General features: G+C 49.5%; 1 long non-coding RNA gene across 3 annotated transcripts in view; it reads right to left on the reverse strand.

Annotated features, from left to right (window-relative positions):
• Window positions 1-24,000, reverse strand: part of LOC123518263 — a 294,645-nt gene that overhangs the window by 356 nt on the left and 270,289 nt on the right. The window contains exon 4 of one of the 3 annotated variants that reach the window (XR_006678734.1): window positions 6,868-7,004. The exons of the other annotated variants lie outside the window; for them this stretch is intronic. This is a non-coding gene — a long non-coding RNA (uncharacterized LOC123518263). The remainder of the gene's footprint in view (window positions 1-6,867; window positions 7,005-24,000) is intronic. 3 annotated transcript variants of the gene reach the window in all.

Here is a 24,000-nt window from a genome sequence, read left to right on the forward strand (position 1 = left end):
TTCTATCATTTCATTTTAGCCAGCGAAATGTTCGTTTGATATCTAGCATTCTTGTCAGTGTTTATAAAGAATGGAACAAGGTAGTGTGGTGGAGAGTAATGCGTGCGTGATGAGAGATATGTTGTAAAGTGGTGTGTATGTGTGTGTGTGTGTGTTTCTGGTATGCGTGGGGTGAGTTTGTTTGTAGTGTGTGTTTGCTTATAGTGTGTGTTTGTTTGTGGTGTTTGGTATGTGTGGGGTAACCGTATTTTGTGGTGTTTTTGTGCGTCTTTGTGGTAGGTGTGTGTGTGTGTGTGTGGTTGGTTGGTGGTGGTTGGTTGGTTGGTTGGTTGGTTGGTTGGTTGGTTGGTGTGTGTGTGTGTGGTGGTGTGTGTGTGTGGTGGTTGGTTGGTTGTGGTGTGTGTGTGTGTGTGTGGTGGTTGGTGGTGATGTGGTGTGTGTGTGGTTGGTTAGTTGGTGTGTGTGTGGTGGTGGTTGGTTGCGTGTGTGTGTGTGGCTGGTTGGTTGTGTGTGTGTGTGTGGTTGGTTGGTTGTGTGTGTGGTTGGTTGGTGTGTGTGTGTGTGTGGTTGTGTTGGTGGTGTGTGTGTGTGTGTGGTTGGTGGTGGTAGTGGTGTGTGTGTGTGGTTGGTTGGTTGGTGTGTGTGTGTGGTTGGTTGGTTGTGTGTGTGTGTGTGTGTGGTTGGTTGGTTGTGTGTGTGTGTGTGGTTGGTTGGTGTGTGGTGTGTGGTGTGTGGTGTTGCGTGTGTTGGTTGGTGTGTGTGTGTGTGGTTGGTTGGTGATGTGTGTGTGTGTTGTTGTTAGTGGTGTGTGTGTGGTGGTACTGGTTGGTGTGTGTGTGTGGTTGGTTGGTGTGTGTGTGTGGTGGTTGCTGTGTGTGTGTGTGTGGTTGGTGGTGGTGTGTGTGTGTGGTTGGTTGGTGGTGTGTGTGTGGTGTGGTTGGTGGTGGTGTGTGTGTGCTGGTTGGTTGTGTGTGTGTGTGTGGTTGGTTGTTGCGTGTGTGTGGTGGTGGTTGGTGGTGTGTGGTTGCTGGTTGATTGTGGTGGTGGTTGGTGGTGGTAGTTGTGTGTGTGGTTGGTTGGTTGGTGGTGGTGTGTGTGTGGTTGGTTGGTTGGTGTGTGTGTGGTGGTTGCGTGGTTGGTGTGTGTGTGTGTGTGGTTGGTTGGTGTGGTGTGTGGTGGTGGTTGGTGGTGGTGGTGTGTGTGGTGTGTGTGGTGTGCTGGTGTGTTGGTGGTGTGTGGTGTGTGTGTGTGGTGGCTGGTGTGTGTGTGTGTGGTGCTGGTGGTGTGTGTGTGTGTGTGTGTGTGGTGGTGGTGTGTGTGTGTGTATGGTGGTTGGTTGGTGTGCTGTGTGTGCTGTGTGGTGGTGGTGGTGTGGTGTGGTTGGTTGGTGTGTGTGTGTGTGTGTGTGGTTGGTTGCGTGTGTGTGTGTGTGGTGGTGTGTGTGTGTGTGGTGGTTGGCTGGTGTGTGTGTGTGTGGTTGGTGTGGTGTGTGTGCTGGTTGGTTGGTGTGTGTGGTGGTGTGTGTGGTGTGTGGTGGTTGTGTTGCTGGTGGTGTGTGTGGTGGTTGGTGTGTGGTTAGTTGGTGTGTGGTGTGTGTGGTTGGTGTGTGTGTGTGTGGTGCTGTTGGTGTGGTTGGTTGGTGGTGTGTGTGGGTGGTGGTGGTGGTGCGTGTGTGGTGGTGGTGTGTGTGGTGGTGGTGTGTGTGTGTGTGTGTGGTGGTGGTGGTGGTGGTGCTGTGTGGTGTGGTGGTGGTTGCTGGTGGTGGTGGTGCTGCTGGTGCGTGTGGCGTGGTGGTGGTGGTTGGTGGTGGTGGTGTGTGGTGCTGTGGTGGTGTGTGTGTGGTGGTGCTGGTGGTGTGTGTGGTGTGTGGTGGTGGTGTGTGGTGGTGGTGTGTGTGGTGCTGTGTGCTGTGGTGCTGGTGGTGTGGTGTGTGGTGGTGTGTGTGTGTGGCTGGTTGGTGGTGTGTGTGTGGTGTGTGGTTGTGGTGGTGTGCTGGTGGTGGTGGTGGTGTGTGGTGGTGCTGCTGCTGTGTGTGCTGGTGGTGGTGGTGGTGGTGTGTGCTGGTGGTGTGGTGTGTGGTGGTGGTGGTGTGGTGGTGGTGGTGGTGGTGCTGCTGGTGGTGGTGGTGTGTGTGGTGGTGGTGGTGCTGGTGTGTGTGTGGTGTGGTGCTGGTGCTGCTGGTGGTGCTGGTGGTGGTGGTGCTGCTGCTGTGGTGTGTGCCTGGTGGTGGTTGGTGGTGGTGCTGTGGTGGTGGTGGTGGTGGTGGTGCTGCTGTGTGTGTGGTGTGGTGGTTGCGGTGGTGGTGGTGTGCTGTGTGGTGGTGGTGGTGGTGCTGGTGCTGGTGTGGTGGTGGTGGTGGTGTGCTGGCTGTGTGGTGGCTGGTGGTGGTGGTGGTGGTGGTGTGTGGTGGTGGTGCTGTGGTGGTGGTGGTGTGCTGGTGGTGGTGGTGCTGTGGTTGGTGGTGGTGGTGGTGCTGGTGGTGGTGCTGCTGTGTGGTGGTGGTGGTGTGTGTGGTGGTGGTGGTGGTGGTGCTGGTGCCTGCTGTGGTGTGGTGGTGGTGGTTGCTGGTGGTGGTGGTGGTGGTGGTGTGTGGTGGTGGTGGTGGTGGTGGTGTGTGGTGGTGGTGGTGGTGTGTGGTGGTGGTGGTGGTGTGTGGTGTGGTGGTGGTGGTGGTGGTGGTGTGTGGTGGTGGTGTGGTGGTGGTGGTGGTGGTGGTGGTGTGCTGGTGGTGTGGTGCTGTGTGGTGGTGTGTGTGGTGGTGGTGGTGTGGTGGTGTGCGTGCTGGTGGTGTGTGTGCTGGTGGTGTGTGCTGTGTGTGTGTGGTGTGTGGTGGTGGTGGTGTGGTGCTGTGTGGTGGTGTGTGTGTGTGTGGTTGGTGGTGTGTGGTGACAGTGGTGTGTGGTGTGTGTGGTGTGTGGTGGTGTGTGTGTGTGTGGTGTGTGGTGTGTGGTGTGGTGGTGGTGGTGGTGTGTGTGTGTGTGTGGTGGTTGTGTGTGTGGTGGTGTGGTGTGTGTGGTGGTGTGTGTGTGGTGCTGTGTGTGTGTGCTGGTGTGTGTGGTGGTGTGTGTGTGTGGTGTGTGTGGTGGTGGTGGTGTGTGTGTGGTGGTGGTGTGTGGTGGTGGTGGTGGTGGTGCTGGTGGTGGTGGTGGTGCTGCTGTGTGTGGTGGTGGTGGTGGTGGTGGTGGTGTGGTGGTGGTGGTGGTGGTGGTGGTGTGTGGTGGTGGTGTGGTGGTGGTGTGTGCTGTGTGTGGTGGTGGTGGTGGTGGTGGTGGTGGTGGTGGTGGTGTGTGGTGCTGTGTGTGTGCTGGTGGTGGTGGTGTGGTGTGTGTTGGTGGTGGTGTGTGTGTGTGTGGTGGTGGTGGTGGTGTGTGTGTGTGTGTGTGGTGGTGGTGTGGTGGTGGTGGTGGTGGTGGTGGTGGTGGTGTGTGCTGTGGTGTGTGGTGGTGGTGGTGGTGGTGGTGGTGTGTGTGGTGCTGTGGTGGTGGTGGTGGTGTGTGGTGGTGGTGGTGGTGGTGTGTGTGTGTGGTGGTGTGGTGGTGGTGGTGTGTGGTGGTGTGGTGTGGTGGTGGTGTGGTGGTGTGTGGTGGTGTGTGTGTGTGTGGTGGTTGGTGGTGGTGTGTGTGTGTGTGTGGTGGTGTGGTGTGTGGTGTGTGTGTGTGTGGTGGTGGTGTGTGTGTGGTGGTTGGTGTGTGTGTGTGTGTGGTGTGGTGGTTGGTGGTGGTGGTGGTGGTGCTGGTGGTGGTGTGTGGTGTGGTGGTGTGGTGGTGGTGGTGGTGGTGTGTGTGCTGGTGCTGTGCTGGTGGTGGTGTGGTGGTGGTGGTGTGTGTGGTGTGGTGTGTGGTGTGTGGTGGTGGTGGTGTGTGTGGTGGTGGTGGTGGTGGTGGTGTGTGTGTGTGGTGGTGGTGGTGTGTGTGTGTGGTGGTGTGTGGTGGTGGTGTGTGTGTGTGTGTGGTGGTGTGTGGTGTGAGTGTGTGTGGTGGTGTGGTGGTGGTGTGTGTGTGGTGGTGTGGGTGGTGGTGGTGTGTGTGCTGGTGGTGGTGGTGGTGGTGGTGGTGGTGGTGGTGTGTGTGTGGTGTGTGGTGGTGGTGGTGCCTGTGGTGGTGGTGTGTGGTGGTGGTGGTGTGGTGGTGTGGTGGTGGTGTGTGTGTGTGGTGTGGTGGTGCTGGTGTGTGGTGTGGTGGTGGTGTGTGGTGTGTGTGGTGGTGGTGGTGGTGGTGGTGGTGGTGGTGGTGGTGGTGGTGTGGTGTGTGTGTGGTGGTGGTGGTGGTGGTGGTGGTGGTGGTGGTGGTGGTGGTGCTGGTGGTGTGTGTGGTGGTGGTGGTGGTGGTGGTGGTGGTGGTGGTGGTGGTGGTGGTGGTGGTGGTGTGTGGTGTGTGGTGGTGGTGGTGGTGGTGGTGGTGTGGTGGTGGTGGTGTGTGGTGGTGGTGGTGGTGTGTGTGGTGGTGGTGGTGGTGGTGGTGGTGTGTGTGTGTGGTGGTGGTGGTGGTGGTGGTGGTGTGTGGTGGTGGTGTGGTGGTGGTGGTGGTGCTGTGGTGGTGGTGGTGGTGGTGGTGGTGGTGTGTGCTGGTGGTGTGGCTGTGGTGGTGGTGTGTGGTGGTGGTGTGGTGGTGTGGTGGTGGTGTGGTGTGTGTGCTGGTGGTGCTGTGGTGGTGGTGTGGTGGTGGTGTGTGTGGTGGTGGTGCTGGTGGTGGTGTGTGGTGGTGGTGTGGTGGTGGTGCTGGTGCTGTGTGTGGTGGTTGGTGGTGTGGTGGTGGTGCTGGTGGTTGTGGTGCTGGTGGTGTGTGGTGGTGGTGGTGGTGGTGGTGGTGGTGGTGGTGCTGTGGTGGTGTGGTGGTGTGTGGTGTGGTGGTGGTGGTGTGTGGTGGTGGTGGTGCTGTGGTGGTGCTGTGGTGGTGGTGGTGGTGATGGTGTGTGGTGGTGGTGGTGTGGTGGTGGTGGTGGTGGTGTGGTGTGTGGTGGTGGTGGTGGTGGTGTGTGGTGTGTGTGGTGGTGTGTGTGTGGTGGTGTGGTGTGGTGTGGTGGTGGTGTGTGGTGGTGCTGCTGGTGGTGGTGGTGGTGGTGTGGTGGTGGTGTGGTGGTGGTGGTGCTGGTGGTGGTGGTGGTGGTGTGTGGTGGTGGTGGTGGTGGTGGTGGTGTGTGTGGTGGTGGTGGTGTGTGGTGTGTGGTGGTGGTGGTGGTGGTGGTGGTGGTGGTGGTGTGTGTGGTGGTGGTGTGTGTGTGTTGGTGGTGGTGGTGGTGTGTGTGTGGTGTGTTGGTGGTGTGTGGTGGTGGTGGTGGTGGTGGTGGTGTGTGGTGGTGGTGGTGGTGGTGTGTGGTGGTGGTGTGTGGTGGTGGTGCTGGTGGTGGTGTGTGCTGGTGGTGGTGGTGGTGCTGGTGGTGGTGTGGTGGTGGTGGTGGTGGTGTTGTGGTGTGTGGTGGTGGTGTGTGGTGGTGGTGTGTGTGTGGTGGTGGTGGTGGTGGTGGTGGTGGTGCTGTGGTGGTGGTGGTGTGGTGTGTGGTGGTGTGGTGGTGGTGGTGGTGGTGGTGGTGTGGTGGTGGTGGTGTGGTGGTGGTGTGTGGTGTGGTGGTGTGGTGTGTGTGTGGTGCTGTGGTGTGCTGTGGTGGTGGTGGTGGTGGTGGTGTGTGTGTGTGGTGGTGTGTGGTGGTGTGTGAGGTGGTGGTGGTGGTGTGGTGGTGGTGGTGGTGGTGTGTGGTGGTGTGTGGTGTGGTGGTGGTGGTGTGTGGTGGTGGTGGTGTGGTGGTGTGGTGGGTGTGTGGTGGTGGTGTGTGGTGCTGGTGTGGTGGTGGTGGTGTGGTGGTGGTGTGGTGTGTGGTGGTGGTGTGTGGTGGTGGTGGTGGTGGTGTGTGGTGGTGTGTGTGGTGGTGGTGGTGGTGTGGTGTGTGTGTGTGTGGTGGTGGTGGTGGTGTGGTGGTGTGTGGTGTGTGGTGGTGGTGGTGTGTGTGTGGTGGTGCTGTGGTGGTGGTGTGTGTGTGGTGTGTGTGTGTGTGTGGTGGTGGTGTGGTGTGGTGTGTGTGTGTGGTGGTTGTGTGGTGGTGTGTGGTGGTGTGTGTGTGTGGTGGTGGTGGTGCGTGTGGTGTGTGTGGTGGTGGTGGTGGTGGTGGTGGTGTGGTGGTGGTGTTGTGTGGTGGTGGTGTGTGGTGGTGGTGGTGTGTGTGGTGGTGGTGTGTGTGTGGTGTGGTGGTGTGGTGGTGGTGGTGGTGGTGGTGGTGTGGTGGTGGTGGTGGTGGTGGTGCTGCTGGTGTGGTGGTGGTGGTGGTGGTGGTGGTGGTGGTGGTGGTGGTGCTGTGGTGCTGTGGTGGTGTGTGGTGGTGGTGTGCTGGTGGTGTGGTGGTGGTGTGTGGTGTGGTGGTGTGGTGTGTGGTGGTGGTGTGGTGGTGGTGGTGGTGTGGTGGTGGCTGGTGGTGTGGTGTGTGTGGTGGTGGTGTGTGTGGTGGTGGTGTGGTAGTGGTGGTGGTGGTGGTGGTGTGTGTGCTGGTGGTGGTGGTGGTGCTGGTGTGGTGGTGGTGGTGGTGCTGTGGTGGTGGTGTGCTGTGTGTGGTGGTGGTGGTGGTGGTGCTGGTGTGTGTGCCGTGGTGGTGGTGGTGGTGCTGGTGGTGGTGCCGTGTGGTGGTGGTTGCTGCTGGTGTGGTGGTGTGTGTGCTGCTGGCTGGTCTGCTGGTGTGGTGGTGGTGGTCTCTCTCTCTCTCTCTCTCTCTCTCTGGTCTCTTCTCTCTCTCTCTCTCTCTCTCTCTCTCTCTCTCTCTCTCTCTCTCTCTCTCTCTCTCTCTCTCTCTCTCTCTCTCTCTCTGATTCTCTCTCTCTCTCTCTCTCTGTTGTGATTGCGTTGCTCTTCTCTGGTGCAGCAGCCGTCAAAGCTGGGTTCTTACTGTTTTCCAGCGTAACAACCGATGAAGATTTTGATAGTGTTATTTTTTTTGGAATTTGCTTGCAAAATGACCAGCTGTCGTTACGTCAGACGGCTCAGTGAAACATTTTCTTCAAGCAGAAGGCATCGGTATTGAATCTGAAAGATCGTAGCCATGTTAGTAGTATGCTCCCTGATCCTATGGAAGTTAATATTTATCTTATATATGAGAAGCAGATTTAATTAATATTTTGTAAAATAATTCATGAAATAGAAAAATAAATGGTGCCCTCCCCATGTTGCTTTCTTTCATTATCTTAAAATTTTATTTTCTCCAGCGGATTCCTCGCTTGCTTGTTTGACAACTGGCCACCTTGTCGGTGTTTATAACGCGACATGGATGTGTAATGAGAACACACTCTTGTACTTCATCCTGTAAATAAAGACATCATATCTGAACAATGTTTATCCTATAAATCTTCCTGTTAGAGATAGCAAACCTTTGAGCTGCCAATTTCAATTTCTAACACAGTACGCCAATTTCAATTTCTAACACAGTACGACATCAGCACTAGCTTCCTACATGTGCACATCTCACCAAATGCTGCCTTCTGATACTCCTAGGCAGCTCCGTGTCAACTCGACTCAGAGTTTTCTGCATAAATAGCGTTATTCATAATTGTTCAGCTTTTTCATTATAAGTATGCACGTATTCAGAGGCTCTATTGTCATTAATTCCTATATGACATCAATAACAATAATAATAATAATTATTATTATTATCATTATTACCTTGTCGATTCCTGTGGTCATGAATAATAAAATTTGCGCCTAAATTTTGACAGGATTTTGGTTTTCATCGGTCATTTCGAAAGGAAAGGACAGCCATTGGAAGTAAATGATATTTTTGCTACAAAAAAAAAGATATTTATCTATCATTATAAAGCATATAACAAAAAAAATAACAGGTAAAGGATTGCCTGCGTAAAATTTTGTATTGACATTACAATGTGTGTTCACCGTCCATCTTACATAAAATTTTCTACATATGTTGATGACATCGAGTTAGATTTCTACAAGTTTTGATACATAAGGTCTGTAGACAGTGACTACATTTGGTAATTTTTTCTTTTCTTTATGTGGAAGAGATGCCAGTCAAGGGCAACAAAATATTTGAAAAAAAAGGGCATTTGAATGCTGTTTCCCTAAAGATTTAGCCAAAATTAAGAAATAAATCTCTTCATATCTCGTAGGAAGATGGAAGTACAGAAGCAGGTAGGGAATTCCAGAGCTTACCAGAGAAAGGTATGAATGATTAAGAGTACTGGTTAACTGTTGCGTTAGAATTGGACAGAATTGGGGTAAGAGGAAAACGAAAACATTGTGCAGTGAGGTCGCAGGGTAAGAGGAGGCTTGCATGTGGCGTCCATGCGTGATCTGTTGATTTCCTGAAGGGTTGGACGCCTCTGAAAGGACGTGGAAAGATGTAGGGTGGTATCATCAGCGTAGGAGTGGATAGTGCAAGAAGTTTGGTTAAAAATATCATTAATGAATAATAGAAGGAGAGTGGGTGACAGGACTGAACCATTAGGGACACCACTATTAACAGATTTAGAAGAACAGTGGCAGTCTACCACAGCAGTAATAGAACGGTACGAAAGGAAACTTAAGAAAAGTTGCAAAGAGAAGGATAGAAACCGTAGGAGGGCAGTTTGGAAATCAAAGCTTTTGATATGTCTAACGCAACAGCAAAAGTTTCACCGAAATCTTTAAAAGAGGATCACCAGTACAGTGACCTTGACGAAAGCTATACTGGCGATCAGATAGAAGATTGTGAAGTGACATGTTTAAGAATCTTCCTATAGAGGATAGATTAAAAAAACTTTAGACAAGCAAGAGATTAAAGCTATAGGACGGTAGTTCAAGGGATTAGAACGGTCATCCTTTTTAGGAGCAGGCTGAATGTAAGCAAACGTCCAGCAAGAAGAAAAAGGTAGAAGTCAATTGACATGGTTAAAAGAGTTTGGCCAGGCACGGTGCAAGCATGGTAGCACATTTTTTTTAGAACAATAGGAGTGACCCCATCAGCTCCATAAGCCTTCAGAGGGTTTAGGCCAGCGAGGGCATGGAAAACATCATTACGAAGAATTTTAATTGCAGACATAAAATAGTCAGAGGGAGGAGGAGAGGGAGGGAGAAGCCCAAAATCATCCAAGGTGAAACTGTTAGCAAAGGTTTCAGAGAAGAGTTCAACTTTAGAGACAGATGAGATGGCAATGGTGCCATCAGGATGAAATAAGGGAGGGAAAGATGAAAAAGTGAAGTTATTGGAGATGTTTTTGGCTAGATGCCAGAAGTCTCGAGGTCAAATTGAGTTTGAATTAGAGTTTGAATTATTAAATATTGAATTGTTTATGTCTTCACCTAACAACGATAATTCATTTTTCATCTTTGGATTTTTGTTGAAAGCTGCCAGTCACACTCCAAAGAAATTTACGAAACGCTGACATTGTACAAATTCAACACGCCCGCCATGCAAAAGACGCGTGACGTAGCAATCGATGGATGGAGGAAGCAAATGTGGAGTGTAATATTTATCCAATTTTCTTCCTCTATTTGTAACCTAGTTACGCATTGTGGTGTGTAAGTTTTTAATGCAAAATAAATCGTTGTATGACCATTGCGTAATAATTCCTTACACTGATGTGCCATGTGTACAGAAATCTCAGCATATTGCTTTACATACTAGGTAATGTTTGGCTTTAAATATTCGTAGATGTAGAAGTGCCTTACTTTGATTTGGACAACAGTCAGGAACACCAGCTCCTACTGCTACTCTTACCACCATGCAATTGTCTATTTTTTTTTTTTTTTTTTACGTAGGGAAGAGGACCGGCCAAGGGCAAAAAAAAGAAAAGATTAATAAAAAGGCCCACTTGAGTGCTGGCTCTCTAAAAAGTAGAAAAGCGTCAGCCAAAATTGGAGAGCAAATGCCTCGATACCTCCCTCTTAAAAGAAAACAAGTCATAGGAATTCGGAAATACAGATGCAGAGAGGGAGTTCCAAAGTTTATCAGTGAAAGGGATAAATGATTGAGAGTACTGGTTAACTCTTGCGTTGGACAGAATAGGGAAGAAAGGAAGAAGAAAGCCTTGTGCAGCGAGGCCGCAGGAGGAAGGGAGGCATGAAGTTAGCAAGATCAGTAGAACAGTTAGCATGAAAATTGCGACAAAAGATAGAAAGAGATGCAACATTTCGGCGGTGAGAAAAAAGCTGAAGACAGTAAGTCAGAGGAGGGGAGTTGACGAGACGAAAAGCTTTTGATTCCACCCTATCTAGTAAAACTGTGTGACTGGAACCTCCCCCAAACATGTGAAGAGTAGTACTCCATACAGCAGCAATAGAACGGTCAGAAAGGAAACGAGATAAAGTTGCAGAGAGAAGGATAGAAGCGGTAAAAAGGCAGTTTTGAAATCAAAGCTTTATGCCAGACTCTATCAAAAGCTTTTGATATGTCTAACGCTACAGCAAAAGTTTCACCAAAATCTCTAAAAAGAGGATGACCAAGACTCAGTAAGGAAAGCCAGAAGATCACCAGTAGAGCGACCTTGACGGAAACCATAGTGGCGATCAGACTGATGATTGTGAAGTGACAGATGTTTGAGAATCTTCTTATTCAGGATAGATTCAAAAACTTTAGACAAGCAAGAGATTAAAGCTATGGGACGGTAGTTTGAAGGGTTAGAACGGTCACCCTTTTTAGGAACAGGCTGAATGTAGGCGAACTTCCAGCAGGAAAGAAAGGTAGAAGTAGATAGATAAAGTTGGAAGAGTTTGGCCAGGCAAGGTGCAAGCACAGAAGCACAGTTTTGAGAACAATAGGAGGGACCCCATCAGGTCCATAAGCCTTCCGAGGGTTTAGGCCAGCAAGGGCATGGAAAACATCATTACGAAGAATTTTGATTGTAGACATGAAATAGTCAGAGGGAGGAGGAGAGGGAGGACAAGCCCAGAATCGTCCAAGGTGGAGTTGTGAGCAAAGGTTTGAGAGAAGAGTTCAGCTTTAGAGACAAAAGATATGGCAGTGGTGCCATAGGGATGAATTAAAGGAGGGAAAGATGAAGAAGTGAAGTTATTTGAGATGTTTTTGGCTAGATGCCAGAAGTTTCGAGGGGAGTTTGAGTTTGAAAGATTTTGACATTTTATTTATGAAAGAGTATTTGGGAAGTTGAAGAACAAACTTGGCATGATTCCGGGCAGAGATATAAAGTGCATGAGATTCAGGAGATGTGCAAATACCTTTTGTGGGCAACCTCTCTATCATGTATAGCACGAGAACAGGCTGAGTTAAACCAAGGTTTAGAAGATTTAGGTTGAGATAAAGAATGAGGAATGAACGCCTCCATGCCAGACACTATCACTTCTGTTATGCGTTCAGCACAAAGAGATGGGTCTCTAACACGGAAGCAGTAATCATTCCAGAGAAAATCAGCATAATACCTCCTCAGGTCCCCCAACTGGCAGAGGCAAAACGCCAGAGGCACCTTCGCTTTGGGGATCCTGTGGAGGATTGGAGAAATAGGACAAGATACAGAAATGAGATTGTGATCGGAGGAGCCCAACGGAGATGAAAGGGTGACAGCATAAGCAGAAGGGTTAGAGGTGAGGAAGAGATCAAGAATGTTGGGCGTGTCTCCAAGACGGTCAGGAATACGAGTAGGGTGTTGCACCAGTTGCTCTAGGTCATGGAGGATAGCAAAGTTGAAGGCTAGTTCACCAGGGTGGTCAGTGAAGGGAGAGGAAAGCCAAAGCTGGTGGTGAACATTGAAATCTCCAAGAATGGAAATCTCAGCGAAAGGGTAGAGGGACAGAATGTGCTCCACTTTGGAAGTTAAGTAGTCGAAGAATTTACTATAGTCAGAAGAGTTAGGGAGAGATAAACAGCACAGATGAATTTAGTTTGAGAGTGACTGTTAAGTCGTAGCCAGATGGTGGAAAATTCGGAAGACTCAAGAGCGTGGGCACGAGAGCAAGTTAAGTCGTTGCGTACATAGACGCAACATCCAGCTTTGGAATGAAAATGAGAATAGAGAAAGTAGGAGGGAACAGAGAAGGGCTACTGTCAGTTGCCTCAGACAGCTGTGTTTCGGTGAGGAAAAGAAGATGAGGTTTAGTAGAGGAGAGGTGGTGTTCCACAGATTGAAAATTAGATCTAAGACCGCGAATGTTGCAGAAGTTAATGTAGAAAAAGTTGAGGGAGGTGTCAAGGCATTTGGGGTCTTTAACAGGAGAGGTGTCCGACCTGGGGACATTTTTGGCCCCTTCCCCAGAAGGGGACTCCGAGGCATTGTTATTTGGGTCCCATTTTCTTTTAAATTTTGATTTTCAAGTGAAGGGTGTATGTGTGGTAAGTGCATGTAGTTTTGTGTGAAGAAGGAGAGTTGTCTTTAGAGGGTAGGCTGTGACTGCCCCCTTGAGCTGTGAAACACAAAGGGAAACGTTCAGCGAGATCACAACTAGCTTTAATGGAAGGTTCACAGCACCCCCTGAACTAGTGCTATTAGATCTCTTGTGCAGCGTGCTTCCTCATTCTTTCATTACCGCTCATGGTATGTGGATTGTGGATAGACTTAATTGAAAATGAAAAAAAAAAAAAAATTGAATAAATATAAACAAAATGTACGATGAAATCAACTTTCTCGTCTAATATTGAAATCGTATAGGAGCAAGATCTCTTACATCAACAGTAAGGAACAGCTAAATGCATGCCTCATGAAGTTGGAAAAGATTCTTGTTGAGTTCATCTAAAAAAGCTTCTTATTCCAGTTATTCGTACCAGCAAAGTATATACTAGCTATATGTATACTCCATGAATAAAAAAATGTATACAAGCTAATCAAAAACTGAATGAAAAAAAAACGTAAAAGAAAAGAAATCTAAACTTTGTTACAAGCTATAGGGATCGATGAATAGTATTGAATGAAACTATGAGCAAATTAAAACTGCCCCGTTATTATGTGTGGCCCTTGTTGTTATGGCATCACTGAATGTCTGTCCAGTTGACCGTTTACTTGACTGTCCAGTTGACCGAGTCTGACTCTCATTAATAAAACAAGTTTCTATCAACCCTTTTATTATTTCTTTCTCACTCTCATTCACAGTTAATTTGCATCAGCACATTCCAATAACTGAGTCAGGGTAAAGGAATAATTCTGCCTTCTTGGATAAAAGCTCGACAATTCTCTAATGGTTTTTGGTCACTTTTATTCTGTAGATGGAAGCGTCTCTGTGGTCATGTAGTCAGAGCTGAGTCAATAGGGAGCTTTAAAAGGTTAGATAAGTTCATGGATGGGGATGATAGATGGAATTAGGTAGCTTAAACACACAGCGACCGCCTCGTCTAGGCCTGGCAGCCTCTTGCACTTTCCCTCTTTTCTTATGTTTTTAAATATTTGACCAAAAGAAATTAGAGAAATTATAATCTTTAGCAACGCACACCTCTGCCTCGGCGTGTTGTTGAGGGTGAGGAGTAGCTATCATAATTTCTTAAAGAATTGTCGCCTGCAAGTTACTAAACGAATAGTGGCATCCTGAATGTGTGATTCATTCTATTCAAGTCTTTATTTTCTCTTGGGGATACGATTGAAGGTTATATGAAGGAGAGTAACGCCTCTTTATCGATGAGTACTGAGTTATATAGAGTAGGATCACTACAAAACTATTTAGTTCATCATAAAGACAGTATTGTATTTACATATACACTCATACACACACACGGCACATCAACTTTTACCTCCCAAAAGCGAGTAGCTTCGAATTTAATGCATGTGGAGCTTCACACGAATTCGAGAGTAATTTTATAGATGCCACTCGAGGTTTCCCCTTTAAGTCAGAAACACTGAAAAATCACCGAGTCCTGCACGTATTGGTGGAAATGTACTGTATATGGTTTCATAAACTAACTTTTTACAATACAAACCAAAAAACAAAACAAAAAATGCACAATGACATAATACAATAGATGACCACTTCCGATAGAAACATATTATGTAAATATTATAAATTACAGATCACCATTAACTCTTGCATTAACTCTTGATTAATATGAAAACATTTGTTACGCTGATACAGACTGAGTGACGTGTTACATGGAACTTATTTTACTCATTAACACATAAATGCACTGATACATTGCGTTGGACTATTATCAGGATCAAAGATAAAGCAAAAAGGTTTAAAGAAAGAAAAAAAGCTTGTACCATAATTGGCTCTAGTCTTTCTGTAACTCATATCCGGACTTTCCAGGAAACTTTAACGAGTTTAGTGCTACTTCCATATCAGACAAATGGCAAGTTTCTGAACTCGTCTCTTCTATTAAGAGGTTTATTAAAAGATATATTGGTATCAGGGAATTGAAAATCAACAAACTTTTTGTCTCCAGAATATTAACAAGAAATAACACATACATTTGACATTGTTTCCACCTGTGTGTGTGTGTGTGTGTGTGTGTGTGTGTGTGTGTGTGTGTGTGTGTGTGTGTGTGTGTGTGTGTGTGTGTGTGTGTGTGTGTGTGATTCACCTCCTCGGTCGTCTGCTGGTCACCCAGCCAGTCTTCCCTATTACGGAGCGACCTCAGAGCTCATAGACCGATCTTCGGGTAGGACCGAGACCACATAACACACTCCACACACCGGGAAAGCGAGGCCACAACCACTCGAGTTACATCCCGTACCTATTTACTGCTAGGTGAACAGGGGCCACACATTAAGAGACTTGCCCATTTGCCTCGCCGCTTACCGGGATTTGCCTCGCCGCTTACCGGGATGTGTGTGTGTGTGTGTGTGTGTGTGTGTGTGTGTGTGTGTGTGTGTGTGTGTGTGTGTGTGTTTAGTAATAGATAATATCTTTACATAGTACACTTACTTATACTAACAGCGACACTTTATTTTAGGTCTACCCTAATCCCATGTTGATATCTTACAATTTTTGATACCGTGTCTACCAAATGGCTCCAAATCGACCTAGTGGACTAGGCACGGGATTGTCAGGCAGTCCTTTGTGTATTTTTCGGTCTGGAGTTTGTATTTCCTACCTAGCAGCGGGTCACAACATCAGACTTTCACGCATGTACTTGATCACTGCAAGAAGACTGCCCAAAGGTTTCTGAACTGATCATGTGTTGTATTTTGTTGCTGTGTTGTGTGCCAGTGTATTTACAGGAATGGTGCGGTGTGATAAATTAAATGCGTTGTGTGGTGTGGTGTGGTGTGATAAGTGCGTTGTGTGGTGTTGTGTGGTGTGATATATTAAGTGCGTTGTGTGGTGTGGTGTGGTGTGGTGTGATAAAATGCGTGGTGGGGTTTGGTGTGGTGTGAGAATTGCGTGGTGTGGTGTGACAAGTGTGTGGTGTGGTGTGGCGTGGTATGATAAGGTAGATGCATGGTGTGGTGTATATGGTGCGTGGTGTAGTGTGGTGTGGTGTGGTGTGGTAGTGCGTGATATAGTATGGTGCGCGGTGTGGTGCATGGTATGGTGCGTGATGTGGTGTGGCGTGGTGTGGTAGGTATCTGGTATGGTGTGATGGGCGGTGTGGTGCGCGATGTGGTGCATGGTATGGTGGGTGGTGTGGTATACTGCGTGGTGTGATGTGGTGTGGTGTGGTGTTTGGTGAGTGGTATAGTATGCGGTGGTATGTGGTCTAGTATGCGGTGTGGTGTGATGTGGTGTGGAGTGGTGTAGTATGCGGTGTGGTGTGGTGTGGTGTGATGTGGTGTGGTGTGGTGCGTGTGGTATGGCGTGGTGCGTGGTGTTGTGCGTTGCGTGGTGTTGTGTGTTGCGTGGTATGGCGTGGTGCGTGGTATGTGGTGGTGTTGTGTGGTGCGTGGTGTTGTGTGGTGCGTGGTATGGCGTGGTGCGTGGTATGGCGTGGTGCGTGGTATGGCGTGGTGCGTGGTATGGCGTGGTGCGTGGTATGGCGTGGTGCGTGGTATGGCGTGGTGCGTTGTGTTGTCTGGTGTGTTGCGTTGTGTTGTGTGGTGTGGTGCGTTGTGTTTTGTGGTGTGGTGCGTTGTGTTGTGTGGTGCGTGCGTGTGGGGTGTGGTGGGTACGTGTCTGCGTGCGTGGTCTGTTGTGTTGTGTTGTGTTGTGTGTGTGTGGTGTGGTGTTATGCGTGGTGCGGTGTGATGTGGTGTGTTTTGTGGTGTGGTGTGGTGGTGTGTGGTGTGGTGTGGTGTGGTGTGGTGTGGTGTGATGTGGTGTGATGTGGTGTGGTTTGGTTCGTACCTGTTGTGGTGTGGTGTGGTGTGGTGCGTGCGTGGTGTGGTTTGGTGCGTACCTGTTGTGGTGTGGTGTTTTCAGTGTTCGTTGAAGACTTATTCTTACTGTAGGTAATATATCATACTGTATTGTATTTTCTAATTTTAATTCAACTAAAATTAAATACACCATTTCTCAATGTTTCCAATAATGTCACACAACTTCAATCAATATCCTTAGAAATGTCTAGGCTTATCTCCGTAAATCCTTCACCAATATTAATCACATAACACTAGAAATTCCACGAATTTATCACGTGCCAATTTCACAGCTGATGCATCCAAATACCAAAGGAATGCTTGAACTCAACTCACATATATATACCACAATATGTCATATGTAAATAACTCCTCAATATGAAATAATGCATCAACTGTCAAAATTGCACTACACATACATAAAATCTTAATACAACATCCTAGTAAATACACATCCTATAATTGTTTCCTCCTTTCACTTACATAACACATACAATGTCTTAGACTGCATTATCAACTATAGAGCTCTACTCACTAATACAAGGAAGAGTCTGTCCATGACTCAATGGTTCCTCTCCTCTCGTGACCGGAACCGCAGCCTCTCGGCTTCTGTCTCTCGCGCTCTCTCTCGTCTGCCGAACCCCTTTGTTGTAGGTCCAGCCTATTTTATACACAATGTCTCGCACTTTTTCCTTCCACGCCTAGTTTACCATCCACCATTCAGAGATCACTCCACGTGGGGTCCACGTGTGAACAACATAAGGACGAAACACATACAAAATACCATCAAATAATTCTTAACCGTAGTACAGCTCCAGAAATACGACATCATCCTATTGGCGTTTCAGAAGTTCACGTTTTCCCTACAACAATAGCAAGTTCCTTATTGGTCTAACTATGATATTCAGGTTGTTTATTGGTCATATTTATGTACCAATCATGGGTCACTCCACGTGGTGTATATACCTACTAAGATGGCCAATTTCTTATTGGTCTGATCAGGATAACCAGGTTGCTTATTGGCCAGTTAAGTTCACCATCCATGTTTAACTCCACGTGGGGAACCATGTGTGATTTACACTACTCCCCAAGGTCATATACTACTCCCCAAGGTTGTTTAAAAGTCATTTGGTCTTGGACATCTGCCTGGGTCAGCTCCTGGTTTGAAATCTGATCCCCGAAAGCCTATTCTCTTGTTAATGGTTTCTTGACCCACAGCATCTTGACCCAGCTGGCTTCTATTTATAGCAGGATCAATGTCACAATTCTCCGTAGATATGTTTGCTTTTCATGTGTTGCTTCTGCTGCTGCATCAGGTTATGACAGTGTGGTGTGGTGTGGTGTGGTGTAGTGCGTGAGTGGTGTAGTGTGGCGCGTGAGTGGTGTAGTGTGGTGTATGCGTGGTGTAGTGTGGTGTGTGCGTGGTGTAGTGTGGTGTGTGCGTGGTGTAGTGTGGTGTGCGTGGTGTAGTGTAGTGTGTGCATGGTGTAGTGTGGTGTGTGCGTGGTGTAGTGTGGTGTGTGCGTGGTGTGGTGTGGGGTGTGAGTGGTATTGTGTGGGGTGTGAGTGGTATAATGTGGGGTGAGTGGTATAGCGTGGCGCGTGAGTGGTGTAGTGTGGTGTGTGCGTGGTGTAGTGTGGTGTGTGCGTGGTGTAGTGTGGTGTGTGCGTGGTGTAGTGTGGTGTGTGCGTGGTGTAGTGTGGTGTGTGCGTGGTGTAGTGTGGTGTGTGCTTGCGTGCTTGCGTGTGTGTGTGTGTGTGTGTGTGTGTGTGTGTGTGTGTGTGTGTGTGTGTGGTGTGTGTGTGGTGTGGTGTGTGGTGTGTACGTCGTGAGGTGTGGTATGGTGTGGTGTAGTGTGGTGTGTGTGTGTGGTGTGGTGTAGTAGTACGTTTGTGGTATTCATGGATGGTGTGGTGTGATTCATGGTTGGTGTGGTGTGATTCATTTGGTGAGTGGTTCGTACGTGGTGTGTGTGTGTGTGTGGTGTACGTTGTGTATGTGCATCCGTGTGATGTGTTGGTGTGGTGTGGTGTGGTGTGGTGTAGTTTGATGTGCTGTGATGTGTTGTTTTGTGGGGTGATGTGATGTAATGTGATATGATTTGGTGTGGTACGTACTTGATGTGGCGTGGTGTTGTGTAATATGTGCGTGGTGTGGTGTGGCATAATATGTGCATGGTGTGCTGTGGTGTAGTGTGTGCGTGGTTTAGTGTGGTGGAGTGTGTGCTTGGTGTGGTGTGGTGTGGTGTGGTGTGGTGTGTTGTGGTGTAGTGTGTGTTGTGGTGTGTGTTGTGGTGTGTGTGTGTGTGTGTGTGTGTGTGTGTGTGTGTGTGTGTGTGTGTGTGTGTGTGTAAGTGGTGTGGTGTGGTGTGGTGTGGTGTGGTGAATGCGGTGAGGTGTGGTATGGTGTGGTGTAGTGTGGTATGGTGTGGTGTGTGGTGTGGTGTGGTGTGGTGCGTAATTGGTGTGGTATGATTCATGGATGGTGTGGTGTGATTCATGGATGGTGTGGTGTGATTCATGGTTGGTGCAGTGTGGTTCGTACGTGGTGTGGTGGGGTTCGTACGTGGTGTGGTGGGGTTCGTACGTGGTGTGGTGGGGTTCGTGCGTAGTGTGGTGGGGTTCGTGCGTAGTGTGGTGGGGTGGGGTGTGGTGTGGTGTGGTGCGTGTGAGTGCGTGCGTGCTCCGTGCGTGGTGTGGTGCGGTGCGTGCTCCGTGCGTGGTGTGGTGCGGTGCGTGCTGCGTGCGTGGTGTGGTGCGGTGCGTGCTACGTGCGTGCGTGGTGGTGTGGTGTGGTGTGGTGTGTGGTGTGGTGTGGTGCGTGCTGCGTGCGTGGTGTGGTGTGGTGTGGTGCGTGCGTGGTGAGTTGTGGTGTGTGCTGCGTGCGTGGTGTGGTGTGGTGCGTGCTGCGTGCGTGGTGTGGTGTGGTGCGTGCTGCGTACGTGGTGTGGCGTGGTGCGTGCTGCGTGCGTGGTGAGGTGTGGTGCGTGCTGCGTGCGTGGTGTGGTGTGGTGTGGTGTGTGCTGCGTGCGTGGTCTGGTGTGGTGCGTGCTGCGTGCGTGGTGTGGTGTGGTGCGTGCTGCGTGCGTGTGGTGTGGTGTGGTGCGTGCTGCGTGCGTGGTGTGGTGCGGTGCGTGCTACGTGCGTGCGTGGTGTGGTGTGTGGTATGGTGTGGTGTGGTGTGGTGTGGTGCGTGCTGCGTGCGTGGTGTGGTGTGGTATGGTGTGGTGCGTGCTGCGTACGTTGTGTGGTGTGATGCGTGCTGCGTGCGTGTTGTGGTGTGGTGCGTGCTGCGTGTGTGGTGTGGTGTGGTTCGTGCTGCGTTCGTGGTGTGGTGTGGTGCGTGCTGCGTGCGTGGTGTGGTGCGGTGCGTGCTGCGTGCGTGGTTTGGTGCGGTGCGTGCTGCGTGCGTGGTGTGGTGTGGAGCGTGCTGCGTGCGTGGTGTGATGTGGTGTGGTGCGGTGTGTGCTGCGTGCGTGGTCTGGTGTGGTGCGTGCTGCGTGCGTGGTGTGGTGTGGTGCATGCTGCGTGCGTGGTGTGGTGTGGTGCATGCTGCGTGCGTGGTGTGGTGTGGTGTGGTGTGGTATGGTGTGGTGCGTGCTGCGTACGTGGTGTGGTGTGGTGTGGTGCGTTCGTGGTGTGGAGTGGTGCGTTCGTGGTGTGGTGTGGTGCGTGATGCGTGCGTGGTGTGGTGCGGTGCGTGCTGCGTGCGTGGTGTGGTGCGGTGCGTGCTGCGTGCGTGGTGTGGTGCGGTGCGTGCTGCGTGCGTGGTGTGGTGCGGTGCGTGCTGCGTGCGTGGTGTGGTGCGGTGCGTGCTGCGTGCGTGGTGTGGTGCAGTGCGTGCTGCGTGCGTGGTGTGGTGCAGTGCGTGCTGCGTGCGTGGTGTGGTGTGGTGTGGTGTGGTGTGGTGTGGTGTGGTGCGTGGTGTGGTGTGGTGCGTGCTGCTGCGTGGTGTGGTGTGGTGCGTGCTGCGTGCGTGGGGTGGTGTAGTGTGGTGTGGTGCGTGCGTGCGTGGTGTGGTGTGGTGTGGTGTGGTGTGGTGTGGTGCGTGGTGTGGTGTGGTGCGTGATGCGTGCGTGATGTGGTATGCTGTGGTGCGTCTTCGTGCGTGGTGTGGTGTGGTGTGGTGCATGCTGCGTGCGTATTGTAGTGTGGTGAGTGCTGTGTGCGTGATGTTGTGTAGTGCGTGATACATGGGTGATAAGGTGTGGTGCGTGCGTGTGTTGTGTTGTAGGCACATGCGTGCTATGGTGTGGTGCATTTTCGCGTGCGTGGTGTGGAGTGATGCGTTTGTACGTGGAGTGGAGTGATGCGTTTGTACGTGGAGTGTGGAAGGTGCGGTGCGGTGTGGTGTGGAGTGGCGCGAAATGTGGTGTGGTCTGGTGATGAGTTGCGTATGTACGTGCGTACATATGAGGTTGCGTGCGTGAGCGCATAATTTGATGTATGGTGTGGCGTGGTGTTGTGCAGGAGCGGTGTCAGTGTGGTAGTGTAGTTGGTGCATGTGTGGTGTTGTCTGTGAGTGAGTGTGCGCGTGTGTGGTGTGGAATATTGTGTGTTAGGAATGGATTGAATTCTGGAATGGAATGGAGTGGAGTATGCCCGTTTGTGTGCGCGCGCGCCTTGAACGGTGATCTGAAACCCATTGTTAAACTATATGATAGGTGTCTTAAGCAATTACTTGCGAGTAGGGAAAAATACGTGTAGTGATATTTGTTACGCTGTTTCGGGATTTCGCTCTGTTGATGACCAGGTTAGGTATAATCAACAAATTATTTTATATAATGTGGCAGGAAAGATCTGAATTCAGAGATGATCCTTTACTATTTGTTATGAACTGAATAAAGAGTGGTAACACGGTGACAGGAAAGTTAATTACAGACTATATTAGTAATCATGTTATAGAAATAAAGCAGGCTATACAGAGTGTAATAAATAGCATTTCTAAAAGGGACTCATCAATGAGATTACCATACAAAGATATAAATCCGAACTTTATAGTACATGATGTATACAAGTTGAAATATAAATTTAATGAATTTTATTGGTTGTCCTCTACTAGGTTTAGGGTGAATGGTCACTCCCTATAGTTCGTGAGACAGGACGATGGAACAGGAGGGGTCGTGTCCGATTACCTATGAATGAAATGTGGTAGAGTTCAGACAAAAAAAAAAAAAAAAAAAAAACACGTCCTCCAAGACTGCCCACTAACTCAACACATTAGGGACCATCACCAGTTTGAGACATTAAAACAGGTGTTTTCTGATAAGTTTTCAATAGCTGTGACTGTAAATGCATTGCAAAATATTATGAAATATACATGTTTGCAGTAGGTAGGTGTAGGAGGTTACAAATAAAATACTAGTCTTGATAATATGTTGAACTACAATTGTCACTGAAATGAGTAGTAAAGACTAATTCAGTATGTAATTATGGAATATCAAACTATAGAATAATTAATATGTAATCTTTGGACTTGTGATCAATAAACTCTATATATCTGTCTATCTATCTGCCTGTCTGTCTTAGTGTGTGTGTGTGTGTGTGTGTGTGTGTGTGTGTGTGTGTGTGTGTGTGTGTGTGTGTGTACGTGCGTGAGTACGTGCGTGCTTGTGTACATGTGTATGTGCGTGCTTGTGTGCGTGTGTACGTGCGTGCTTATGTGTGTAATTCACTGTTTGATCTGCTGCAGTCTCTGACGAAACAGCCAGACGTTACCCTACGGAACGAGCTCAGAGCTCATTATTTCCGATCTTCGGATAGGCCTGAGACCAGGCACACACCACACACCGGGACAACAAGGTCACAACTCCTCGATTTACATCCCGTACCTACTCACTGCTAGGTGAACAGGGGCTACACGTGAAAGGAGACACACCCAAATATCTCCACCCGGCCGGGGAATCGAACCCCGGTTCTCTGGCTTGTGAAACCAGCGCTCTAACCACTGAGCTACCGTACGTGCGTGCTTGTGTGTGTGTGTGTGTGTGTGTGTGTGTGTGTGTGTGTGTGTGTGCGTGCGTGCGTGCGTGCGTGCGTGTGTGTGTGTGTGTGTGTGTGTGTGTGTGTGTGTGTGTGTGTGTGTGTGCGTATATGTGGTTCATTGTGTGTAATGGGTACTGAGTGGTGTGTGACGTATGGTGTATGTGATGCCAGCGTTGGGCATGTGGCGTGACAGTGGGATATATGGTGCGAGAGTGGGATATGTGGTGTGAGTGTGGGGTATGTGGTGTGAGATTGTGATGTGGTGGGTGTGGTTTATGTGGTGTGTGTGTGTGTGTGTTTACGTGGTGTATGTAGTATGTGTGTGGTGTGGTATGCGTGTGTGGTATGAGTAGTATGTGTATGTGGTATGAGTGTTGTGGTGTACGATATTATGTGGTGGTATGTGTGATGTTATGTTCTATATGTGGTGAATGTTTTGTGTGTGGTTTATGTTTTCTGTTTTGTGTGTATGTATGTTTTCTGTTTGGTGTGGTGTGTTTCTGTGTGTGTGTGTGTGTGTGTGTGTGTGTGTGTGTGTGTGTGTGTGTGTGTGTGTGTGTGTGTGTGTGTGTGTGTGTGTGTGTGTGTGTGTGTGTGTGTGTGTGTGTGCATGTTTGGTGACGTTTGTGGGGTGTGGTACTGTGTGTGGTTTAGTGTGTTGTGTGGTGCGTGCGTGGTGTGGTCTAGTTTAGTGTAGTGTGGTGTGGTGTGGTGGTGTGTTAAACGTGTGTGCGTGCGTTGTGTGGTGCGTGCATGCCAACAAGCTTGCACATATACCTAGTGGGTTAAGTGCTTGCGTTTTTGCGTACATGCCAACAAGCTTGTATGTGTACCTTGTGGGGTGAGTGCTTGGGTGTTTAGTGTGATGCGTGGCGTTATGTGGTGTGAAGTGTTGCGACGTGTGGTGTGGTGTGGTGTTGTGTTGTGTGGTGTGGTGTGGTGTGGTGTGCGGTGTTGTGTGGTGTGGTGTGGTGTGGTGTGGTAGTGGTGCGATGCGATGCGATGCGATGCGGTGTGGTGTGGTCTGGTGTCGTGTGGAGTGTGCACATGGTGCGTGTGGATGGTGTGTTTGTGTGTGTGTGTGTGTGTCCGCGTGTGTGTGTGTGTGTGTGTGTGTGTGTGTGTGTGTGTTTGTGTGTGTGTGTTTTACGGTAAGGCCTATAGCGCCTGTAGGCACACTTTAAGAGTGTATGGGAAGCGCTAGTCAGCTTCCGCCCATTAATGGCGCAGGCTATTTTATTTATAGTGGTACCCATATTAGGGCCCATATCACCGCCCAAGCTCATCTTGAGTGTAACCACCTAGAACCTGGGTATCATGGTGATATGTAGGTAACTTTAAACCACTCGACAAATGGCAAAGTGTTTTAAGGCTGTACGTGGCGGGATTCGAACCTACGCGTGGACGTCTGCCCGATCCCACGCTCACCACCTTATCCACTATGTGTGTGTGTGTGTGTGTGTGTGTGTGTGTGTGTGTGTGTGTGTGTGTGTGATGCGTACGTAGTGTGGTGCTTGCGTACTGTGGTGTTGTGCGTGCTTCATGTGGTGTGCTTCGTGTGGTGTGGTGGGTGGTGTGATGCATGGTTTGGAGCTTACGTCGTGTGGTGTGGTGCGTGGTGTGGTGTGGTGCGTGCGTCCATGGTGTAGTGTAGTGCGGCGTACATGGTGCATGGTGTGGTGTGGTGTTGTGGTAAAGTGTGGTATGCTGAAGTTATGTGGTATGCTGAAGTTATGTGGTGTGTTGCGTGGTGCATGTGGTGTAGTTTGGTAGGACTGAGACCACATCACACACAACACACACCGGGAAAGCGAGGCCACAATTCCTCAAGTTACATCCCGTACCTCTTTACTGCTAGGTGAACAGGGCCCACACAT

Source organism: Portunus trituberculatus, chromosome 43 (genome assembly GCF_017591435.1).
Source record: "Portunus trituberculatus isolate SZX2019 chromosome 43, ASM1759143v1, whole genome shotgun sequence".
Taxonomy (NCBI): Eukaryota; Metazoa; Arthropoda; class Malacostraca; order Decapoda; family Portunidae; genus Portunus; species Portunus trituberculatus.